Below are 9,466 nucleotides of genomic sequence, written 5' to 3' on the forward strand. Positions count from 1 at the left end.
TACCGCTTTCCTCTTGGTTTCTGTGGGAGGAAGAGCAGGCAGGAGGGTAAGGGTGAGGAGGAGACTTCTCCAGCCTGAGGACGGAGGGAGGGATCAGGGGCTGTCAGCTGTGAGTCAGAAACGAATGAGGCATTTCTCCTTACCCTTTTTTCTGGATGTCGTTGTACCTGCGATGGCACCCTGGCCACCAGTGCCTGGGATCTCTGCACGCCTCACGCAGGGAGCCCTGGGCACAGTCAGTGCCCAGCATCAGCATCCCACTTGGGGGTCAGCCTGCTCTGTGGGGCAGGGGGTCTCAGGGCACCTGCCAGACTGCTCCCTCCTGTCTCCTGGGCCAAGAAAACTGGGGCGGGGGGACAGGCATTCCCATTGCATCCCTACCTGCATGACTGCTGGCCTGCGTTGTCCTGCTAACCAGAGGAGTCCCCACCACAGGGCAGAGCTGGAGCTGTCCCATGGCCACCCAGGGATGGGGGCACCATGGAGGCACCACATTTTTGGAGAAGAACCTTCCTCCCTGACTTTCTACTCAACCCAGTCAGGAACCTGAGTGGCAAGCTGAGAAAAACCCCACAGGGACCCCCACACACTGGGAATGACTCCCCCAGGTCATGCTCAGGACAGGGAGCGGGGATGGGGTCAAAGCTGCCAAGCCCAGGAGGTAGAAGCAGGAGCCCATGCCCTTAGGGGTGCCTGAAGACGATCATCTTCCCATCCTGTAGGATGGCAGGAGAGCCTGAGGACCTGAAGCAGTGGGGAGCTGGACCCCCACAGCAAGGCCCCCCAAAATGTTGTAGACCATCCGCTCTTCATGGAGACAAGTCCCATGCTGCTGAACTCAGACCAAGAAGGGGGTACTGCCAAACCCCTCATCACAGTGGGAGCATTAATTGCTATCGGGGAGAGAGGTGAAATGCCTGGAGGCTGATCCTGCCACAGCCACAGCTGTAACCTGCTCCCACAAGTACAGGAGGGGGGCTGTCAACGGCTGTCATTAAATAGCAAATTGATGGGTTGTCCAGGCCAGGGAGGCACCTTGCCTTTGAAAATTGAAATGAAACCCAGAGAGGGGCTTGATTTTGGGCCAGGCAGAGCATCCTGTGAAAGCTCATAGGACCAGGAAGGCTCCAAGGTGCAAAGAGTCAACAGCACGAACCCGGCCAGTACAAATGGTTCTCACACAAGTTGGTTGCACTAAGGCAGCAGGAGGCCTGGCGCACTGCTTCATGGGGCCACGCAGGGCTGGCTGCCACCTCCATCACCCTGCCTTTCATGCACAACTACTCTGACAGCTTCTTTGTGCGAATGAACAGGTGAAAACATCATAGGCTCAGCTGTAGGAAGTTAAGACAACGAAAAAAAAAGCTGTAGCACTGCTGATTACAAATTACATCAGTGGAAGAGCCTGTCCACACTATCACAGCAGATACATCAAATAATGACTCTTTGGATAAACAACATCCAAAGTCAGTGGAAAAAGAAACGCAGACCGTGCTGAACTGAAACCTCGTAAACCCAACAGCACAACAGGCGTTTTTTCACGCCAACACAAATTTAGGTGCATCTGCGGAAGGTGATGTTAAAACAAAGGAAAGAGGAGAAACTGGTGCTCTCAAGGAGGGGCGGGACTGCTGCTGGGCACCCCTGAACCCTGTCCCTGCAGCTCCTCCAGGTCTTTGGAAAGCCTCAGGGTGCCGTGTGCTTTGGCTGAGGGGCAGCCAGACCAGCAGGCCTCCTCCTTGGAGAGAGGCTGGGCAGTTTCGGTGGGTTACACCAAAATGGGAAACAAAACTCTGTGTGTGTTGGGGGCAGGAAGAGACACTGCAGCCTCAAAAAAGCCAGGTGTTTGTTGTGCTGAAGAAAGTGTTTTTCCCCCAGCCAAAAAGCTTTAGTACCAGTGTAAACCTGTCTGGTGTAAATAACCGCCCAGGCATAGAGGTGGGTGGGCTTTACAGAGCTGTGCTGGTGGCACCAGGAGATGAGTACACCAAAAGGCAAATTTTCAAGGCATCTCAAACCTACTGAAGATGCTCTACAAGAGAGCAAGCGTGTCCCAGGACAAACCCTGCTGCATGACAGTTCATGGGGTGTAGGACCTGATTTGACTCTCCAGCATGCCTCCTTGGGGGTCCCACGAGGGAGCTCACCTAGGATTTTGAAAACCAGCCAGAGGCTCCCAGGAAAGGGGGTGCTGGAAAGGGACCTGTCTTCATGCCTCAGCTCAGCAGAAGCATCCTGTGAATCTGCACAGCAGAGACACTTCCTCTTTGCTTTATGTCTTCCTCTCTCCCCTCTTCTCCCAGGGAATTATCCTGAGGAGCAGAAGACCCAGTTCACCCCCCTCCTTACAAGAAGGGAAAAGCACATCCATCTCGGGAACAGCCCAGCTGCTCCGCAGAGCCTTGCAAGCTGGAGGCCAGTTGGCTGCGCCAGCAAAGACTTAATGATAATGGTATGGCTTGTGCAAGGCGCCTGCTGACCGTATATGGCACGGTGCAGCTGCAGCCTGTCAGACCCCGTGCGCCCTGGCAGGGGGAGCCGGCAAGGCAGGGCTCCCTCCACCCTGCGGGGGACCCCACTCGCCACCCGGCACCCAGCTGCCAGCCCCAGGGGCTGTTATCAGGTGCAACGTCCCAGGCACATTCTCTTTGCTGTCCAACTGAACCACGGGCTTGAGTCCATCTCTGGCTTCAAAAGCATTTTAGAGCATTGCCTTTTCCAGGTCTGCGGTGCTAAAGCAGGGCCAGCAGCCAGCAGCGTCCTCAGGGTATTGAACAGCCATTTCCTTGGAAAAGTGTGGACTAGTTCCGCAGAAATCCAGCTGATAGCTGGGCAGCAGTTTGCAGGCTGACCCCAGGGGTGTTGCAATCATTGGGCCTAGCAGCATGCCATTGTGTCCCAAAATCTAAAGACACATGCCTGTGAAGGATGTCCCCTTTCCCTACTTCAGAGGAGGCCAGGGAAACTGAGCCCTATGGGTCTGCCACATGGGGTCCTTCAGGAGCAGGGGACCCCTTCCATCTACCTGTGTGGGGCCGGCATCCCTCCAGAGTACCATGCAGACGGGCAAGGGGAGCCACTCCATGGTGCCTGCATGCCCCAGGGGATGAGTGCTCCCCATCCCAAGTCCCAGCCCACAGCACTACATTGCACAGCAAGCAATAAACTTTTAGTCCAATTCCAGACCAAACTGGGGTGCAGGAGGAAAAAAAAGTGCACTTGGGACAGAATTTTTGCTTTTTCTCCTCCCAGAGATTAAGAATGAGTTTGCTCCATTTTTCTGCTATTAACTCTTTCATGCAACTTTCCTTCCCTTTAATCAAGTCCACTTAGAAATGGAAAACGCTCCTTCCATAGGAAATACAGAAATGAGCTGAAATTAATTCCCCTGGGAAAAGCCAGGGTTGAACCTGCCAGCACACTCATAACTAAAGGGTGCTTTGGAAAGCAGGGAAGGACTGAGTGCCAGGTTTCCAGCTCCATCTTCTGCAGCTGGGGCTACTTGGTCCTCTCACACAGTCCCGGGAGATGTCACAACTAATGAGCACTAAAATTTCCCTGGTTGCAACCACATGAAGCACACCAGCGTCCTGCCAGCTGGCTGCGTCACCTTCCCCCTGCTCCTGGGAACGCGAGCACCCAAGACTTGCTAAGTGTTTGGGATGGTGAAGGTGTTTGCTAGGAGAGGTTTCTGTGTGCTCTGGTTACCATGGACTGCACCTCCCCAGGCTGGCTGTAGGACCCCGGCCCGCCAAGGTGCATGACTGGGCTTGTCCATGGCTAAGCCACATCCCCACTGGCCACCTCATGTCCATGCTCAGATGGGAGCAGCCATGGTCTGAGCCAAGCGCTGTGCCAACCACAAACCCCACTGGAAAGAGTGTGGCTTGTGGTGTTTCTGCACATGATCATTTAGCTTCCCACAGCGGATCTCTGCAGGAGGAGGCAGCAGAGAAACCCCTCCGAGCAGGAAAGCATCACCTCTCCCAGCACAGCTGCTGGGAGAGCTAGCTGCTCTCCCAGCGCAGGCAGGTGGTGCCTTGCGAGCATCCTACCATGGCCATAGAGCAGGCTCAGCAGCACACTCACCTACCAGCAGAAAGACCCAGTGGAAGACCCAACCCATGCCATGCAGCATCTTCCAAATCCCTTGACATCCCTACTCAAAGGGGCACCTTGGCACTTTTTCTTTGCTTTTTTCTTCACTCCCCTGCAAGAGGCAGGACAGCCAGGATGTGGCGCTTCTCCTCTGCTTGAATTGCTGGCTCATCTGACCTAGTGCGAACTTTCCCGCCATGCGGTTTGCCAGCTGGGCTTTGCTCAGTTCGAGCTGGCCTGGGGGGACTCTTCCCTCCCTTCCAGCACCGTTTGGGGACATGCTCTTCCCTTCCCCATCAAAGCCTTCCCAAGCCACCCCACAGGGCTACTGCTGGTCCAAGGTGGAGTTTCCAGCCACCTGCACCCATGGGGTGCAAGTGCCCCCCTGCTACTCCACTCTGCAGACCCCTTGTGTGCCAGCACAGCCAGGACATGGCACAGCTCCACCAGCAAAGCCACAAACCCACCCCCAGGCTGGCGAGGGGTGGGTTAATATTTTCCCTGTTACCTCACACTGGCCTCTGGTCCTATGGAAAAAACAAACCATCTGGTAATAATATTTCTCTAATAGCTGTCTGGGTCTGTGGGAAAGCTTGGCTCGACTCCTTAGGAAAGATGAGAGGGTTGAGCAAGATGGGAGGTTGCGGATGTGGCGTGGGAGCTGGAGGAGAGGAGATAACGCTTTTGGGCTCCTTTTTCTGTGTCCCCGTCCCCCCCCCAGGCTCGCAGGGATCCTCTCCTCACAGGGGTGCTGTGGGATGCCAGGACGTCACACATATGGGATACCGGGAAGGGCCTCCCTGCACTCTCCTGGTGACAGAATCGCACCCTCTTCCCCTGCCCCACCGTGGAGGCTTGAAGGCAAGCAAAGCAAAACTCACTTTCAGGGCTCTTTTCTTCCTTTTCTCCAGGGAAAATGTACACTTTATACTCAGAAAATAGAAACAGCCCACAGTGTACACTTTTTAGGGTTGGGAGCATCATGATTTGGGGATAAAACCGGCCCAAAACAGAAAGATTCGCAACACCTGCACTATTCTGCTGTTCTTGGAGAAAACAAAACTGAGAGGGGGGAACCTGGTTTTCTGACAAAGCTAGAGAAGAAACAATGGGAGGTGTTGATGCCCAAGAATCATTGCTTGCTAGCTCCTGGCCAAGCCCTTGGCAGGCAAGCATGCTTGCCCTAGGAAGCCCGCGTGGACCACCGCTGCCAGGACAGGGGACAGAGCACCCGCCTCTTCCATGCAGCCTCAGCGCATCAGCACGCCCAGCCAGCACAACATGAAAACTGGGTGGAAAAACACGCGCTAACCCCTCCGGCAGTTGGGCGGAGAATATTTTCCATTTCTCAGCAATAAAATGTGTCGCTTGGGTGATTCCCAGGGAGCAGAGCGTGCTCACAGGGCTGGGCAGGGCACATCTTCCTGGGAACGGGAGGCACCAGGCGCTCCAGCAACCGCCAAGCAGCCACCAGACACAGCCCTGGCTCCAGCTGGGGGGACTGGAAGTGCTGGCTCCCTCTCAACAGGGGGATGGCACAGGGCTCCCCTGCCCTGTGGTTTGCAGAAGCCAGGCCAACCTACATCACCAAACTGCAAAGGGATGAGGTACCCAGGTAGAAAACCTGGTTTTCCCCTGCAATGGGTTACAGCACCACTTCTAAACCCTTCTCCGCATCCATGCGGATGCTCGGCAGATTGTTGGTGCACAACAGCACCCAGGATTGGTCCCAGCAAGCCCTGGGTGGAAAGAGTGGCATGAGGCTGGCAGCACTCCGTGTCCTCTCCTGAAGCCACACAGCAAAACCCCTGATGCCTACACAGTGCCACGCTTCTCCTTTCATCCCTCGCCTGTTTGCCACCAGCTTGTCTTGTCTTTCAAGCTGCAGTGGTGCTGTAGCACAGCTCACCTCTTCTCCCACGGAGCCAAAAGACCACCCCTAATTTTCATTTAATTTCTGCCTGCTCTAAGTGCCCTCCATTCCCATAAACATGCTTTTATTTTCCCTCAGTGTTGGCAGCAAGCCCCAAAGCCCTAGGAAGTAGAGAGGTCTATCTTGCTTATTGGATACCCTCCAGATAACATACCTTGGCTGGCTTCACAGCACAGTGCAGTGCAGAGCCAGCCTGACCCCTTTCCATGCTTTTCCAGGGGGATGATCCACCCCTACCCAGGAGCTTGCATGTGTCTGGCAAACTCCCCAAGGTCCCTCTTAGCCCATGCCCAGACTGTTTCTGCTCCCAGTTCTTTCAGTATGCACTGTTTAATACTCGTTACTTTTGTCAGTTCAGCAGCCGTCACAGCTTCTGGGGTGGCTGTGCCCTTCGAGAGCAGTCCTAGGACACAGCAAGGCTTGCAGCTGAGCTCTCTTTACACCAGAGCCAGATCCAGTCTGCAGCCTTTTTAGAAGTATAAAACAAGTCAGCTACCCTTCCTGGCAAGGATGACTTCCCAGCCCACTCCGAGCAGTGCCAAGCATTCTCCTTGGATCTTCTGCAGACAATGAAGAGCTAATGTAAACCATGCAGCCATTTTGCTGTCCTCAAGCCTATTTCCCCTACTCCGTGTGTAGCCATGGCTGAAACAGCAGTGACAACACTGAGCTAGAGGAGAAGCAGGGAAGACAGCTGTTCCTCAGGGGCACCACTAAGGAGGAGTAGCAGTGGTCTTTGATTGGGGTACAGCCATCAGTTCTGTAGACATGCACCCCACCATAGAAGTCTCCAGCACAACCCCTGGGCAATAGGATAGGAGCAGCCACCTTTTAAAAGATACCAGGCCACCAAGCAGGTCAGGGGGCTGGACCACAGGGGACAGAAGGAGAGTCTGAGCTGTTCCATCCTGGAGCAGAAGGAGGGGTTACAGAGGAGACAGCAGACCAGAGGCCCCCAGCACAAGCTACAGCAAGGGAAATCCCAGCAGGTCATAAAGATAAGCATCTCTCCTTTATTTTTTAGAGGAACAGCCAAAGGTAAACAGTCTGTTTCAAATCTCCAAACACTCACCCTCTCAGGAGGAAGCCACTGAGCTTTGCAGCCAGCTGCCCTGCTGGGTGCAATAGACTGGAGGCGATAAGGAGGGGTGTGGGGCATCTTCATCCCTTAATGCCTTTACAGGGGCACAGATGCTCTGTGTTTCAGCTGATGCATCCTGCAGAGGAAGATCCAGTGCATGTAGGTGAAGGACATGGGTGGTTAACATTTCTCCACATCCCACCTCTCCAGCCTGGGCAGGGATTCAAGCCCTGTGGGTAGGCAGCAGTATTTGGGGCTAAGCCCCAGGTGTTTGCACTCACAACTCCACTGGCTCCTTCCCTGGGGCTGTTCCCACCCCAGGCTGTCTCTGTCTCTGGTAGTGCCTCCCAGCACTGCGCAAGGGTGCACAGTCATGCAAAATGCTCATGGATGGCCCGTGGCTTGCAGGGAGGTGGGAAAGGAGCCCTGAGCCAGGCTGACCCATGTTTCCCAGAGCATCGGTCTCAGTTGGTGACACCCTGCTTTGGGAGGGTCTCCATGGTGCTGCTGCTCTGAGGAATGGGACAGGGGTTTTTCTCTAAACCAAAGCATATTACCAGCTGCTGGGGCACAAGAAACCAAGAAAACCTGTTTTTTAGTGAAAAGTGGGTGCCAGGCCTGGCACTGCATGTTGCAGGTTGCTTTGTGGCTTGCCTGAGCCAGGCACCGAGCCGGGCTGGCTGCTGGCACCCCGGGCACTGACACACCACAGGAGCCAGCACAGGTAGCAGTGTGCATCCTCAGTCCCCGGCAGACATTGCCTTCACTGTGTCACCTCATCCAAAATAAAGAGATTTGTGAAGGAGAGCAGGAGCAAAATGACTTTTTCTAGGCAAATTCCCATGTTGGGCATGATAACAGTGTGCTTTTAAGGATGGCACCAGCTGACTTTCTACTGCAGAAGCTCCCTGGCTTTCTGCAAGCTGGCAAGGGTGGCTTTTCCTCCTGAGGATGCTCTGGGGTACAGATGCTGGGATGATGGCGCCTTTTTTGCCCGTGGGCCCATAATGCTGACTACGAACTGACTGAGACATCCCCAGATGGTGCCACAGGCTGACACCTCTATATAGGGCCAGTGCGATCTGCCATGGGGCTGGGCCCCCAGCAAAGGGAGTACCAGGGATGGCACAGAGGAGGGGAGGACGACTTCCCACTCGGAGGCACTTGAGGCAAGCACCAGCGTCCGTACGGAATTGGGGCTTCTGCTCCCTGGGGAGCAGGTTTAGCGGGGGTGAAAAGCAGGGTCCAGCAGCAGCACTTGGGCTCGGCCTGCTGCTGAAACCAGAGGGCCTTCCTGCCTGCCTGCAGCCCCTTTGCAGTGCCAAATGGGAGCAGGGGTGATGTGCACTGTGGAAAATACAATTCCAAATGGAGAAAAAGGTCTAAATGGGCATTTTTGCCTTTGTTTCCCCACAGGGCAGAGGCCTGGGCAGGCGGTGCTGGCTTCTCCTTGCTGCCTGGTTGCATTTCAGACCCGGGGCTGGACCAGCTGGGGATGGAGACCCCCAGCTGCGTCCGGGTGCTAGGCAGAATGGGGAGCTGAGCTGGCAGCTCCATTTCTGATCATCACGGGGAGACACCCCCTGCTCAGGGCTGGCTTTACCCAAGGGTGTGGGCACGGGTGGGCATGGAGGGGCACTGCTGGGGCTGGTTGCGTGGCAGGGAGGTGCAGCACTCTGGCATCGCTTCTCAAGTGAGAAATGAAGCATCCCAGAGAAAACACATGCCCCGATGTGGCCCAAAATAGCACTGGGTCTGCTCCAAGGTCCAGGGCTGGTGCGTGGCGGCCCGGGGGGGGCTAGCTTGAGAGCTGCCATTGTGTGGGGCTGGATGGGCAGCCCGTACCCTGTCCAAATTGCTGGCAGCCCCCACCATGGACTGCTCCCTTCCGGGGGCCCAGCAGTGACTCACGCCTGCTATAAACACATCTCCCGATGGATAATGAATCCTGGCCGTTGCTGCCTTTGGGGAAAGCTCTGTATTTTCTTCACAGTGCTCCCCCCGTCCCGCTCCCCCTCACCTCCTGGCAGCCCCGCTCTCGCGCGCGGGATCATTTCCTGATGCTGAGCAGAGCCAGGGCTCTGAGGCCTTTTTTCCAGGCAGTTGTGGTTTGCTTTGTGGGCTGTGTGGGCTGAGTTTCCCCATTAACCCTTCTGGGGGGACAGAGGCCCTGTGCTGCTGGGCATCCCACAGCATCCCACCACCCTCCCTGTGGATGCCCCACTGCCCAAGCCACGGCTGTTCCAGCTGAGCAGCGTGTGCACCCGCTGGGGACCGACCGCCTTTTTTCCCTCACCCCAGCCTCTTCCTGCTAACCATGGAGGGTACCTCAAGCAACAAAAGCTTTATTGCAA

The sequence above is a fragment of the Platalea leucorodia genome (genome assembly GCF_965183815.1).
Source record: "Platalea leucorodia genome assembly, chromosome: 5".
Taxonomy (NCBI): Eukaryota; Metazoa; Chordata; class Aves; order Pelecaniformes; family Threskiornithidae; genus Platalea; species Platalea leucorodia.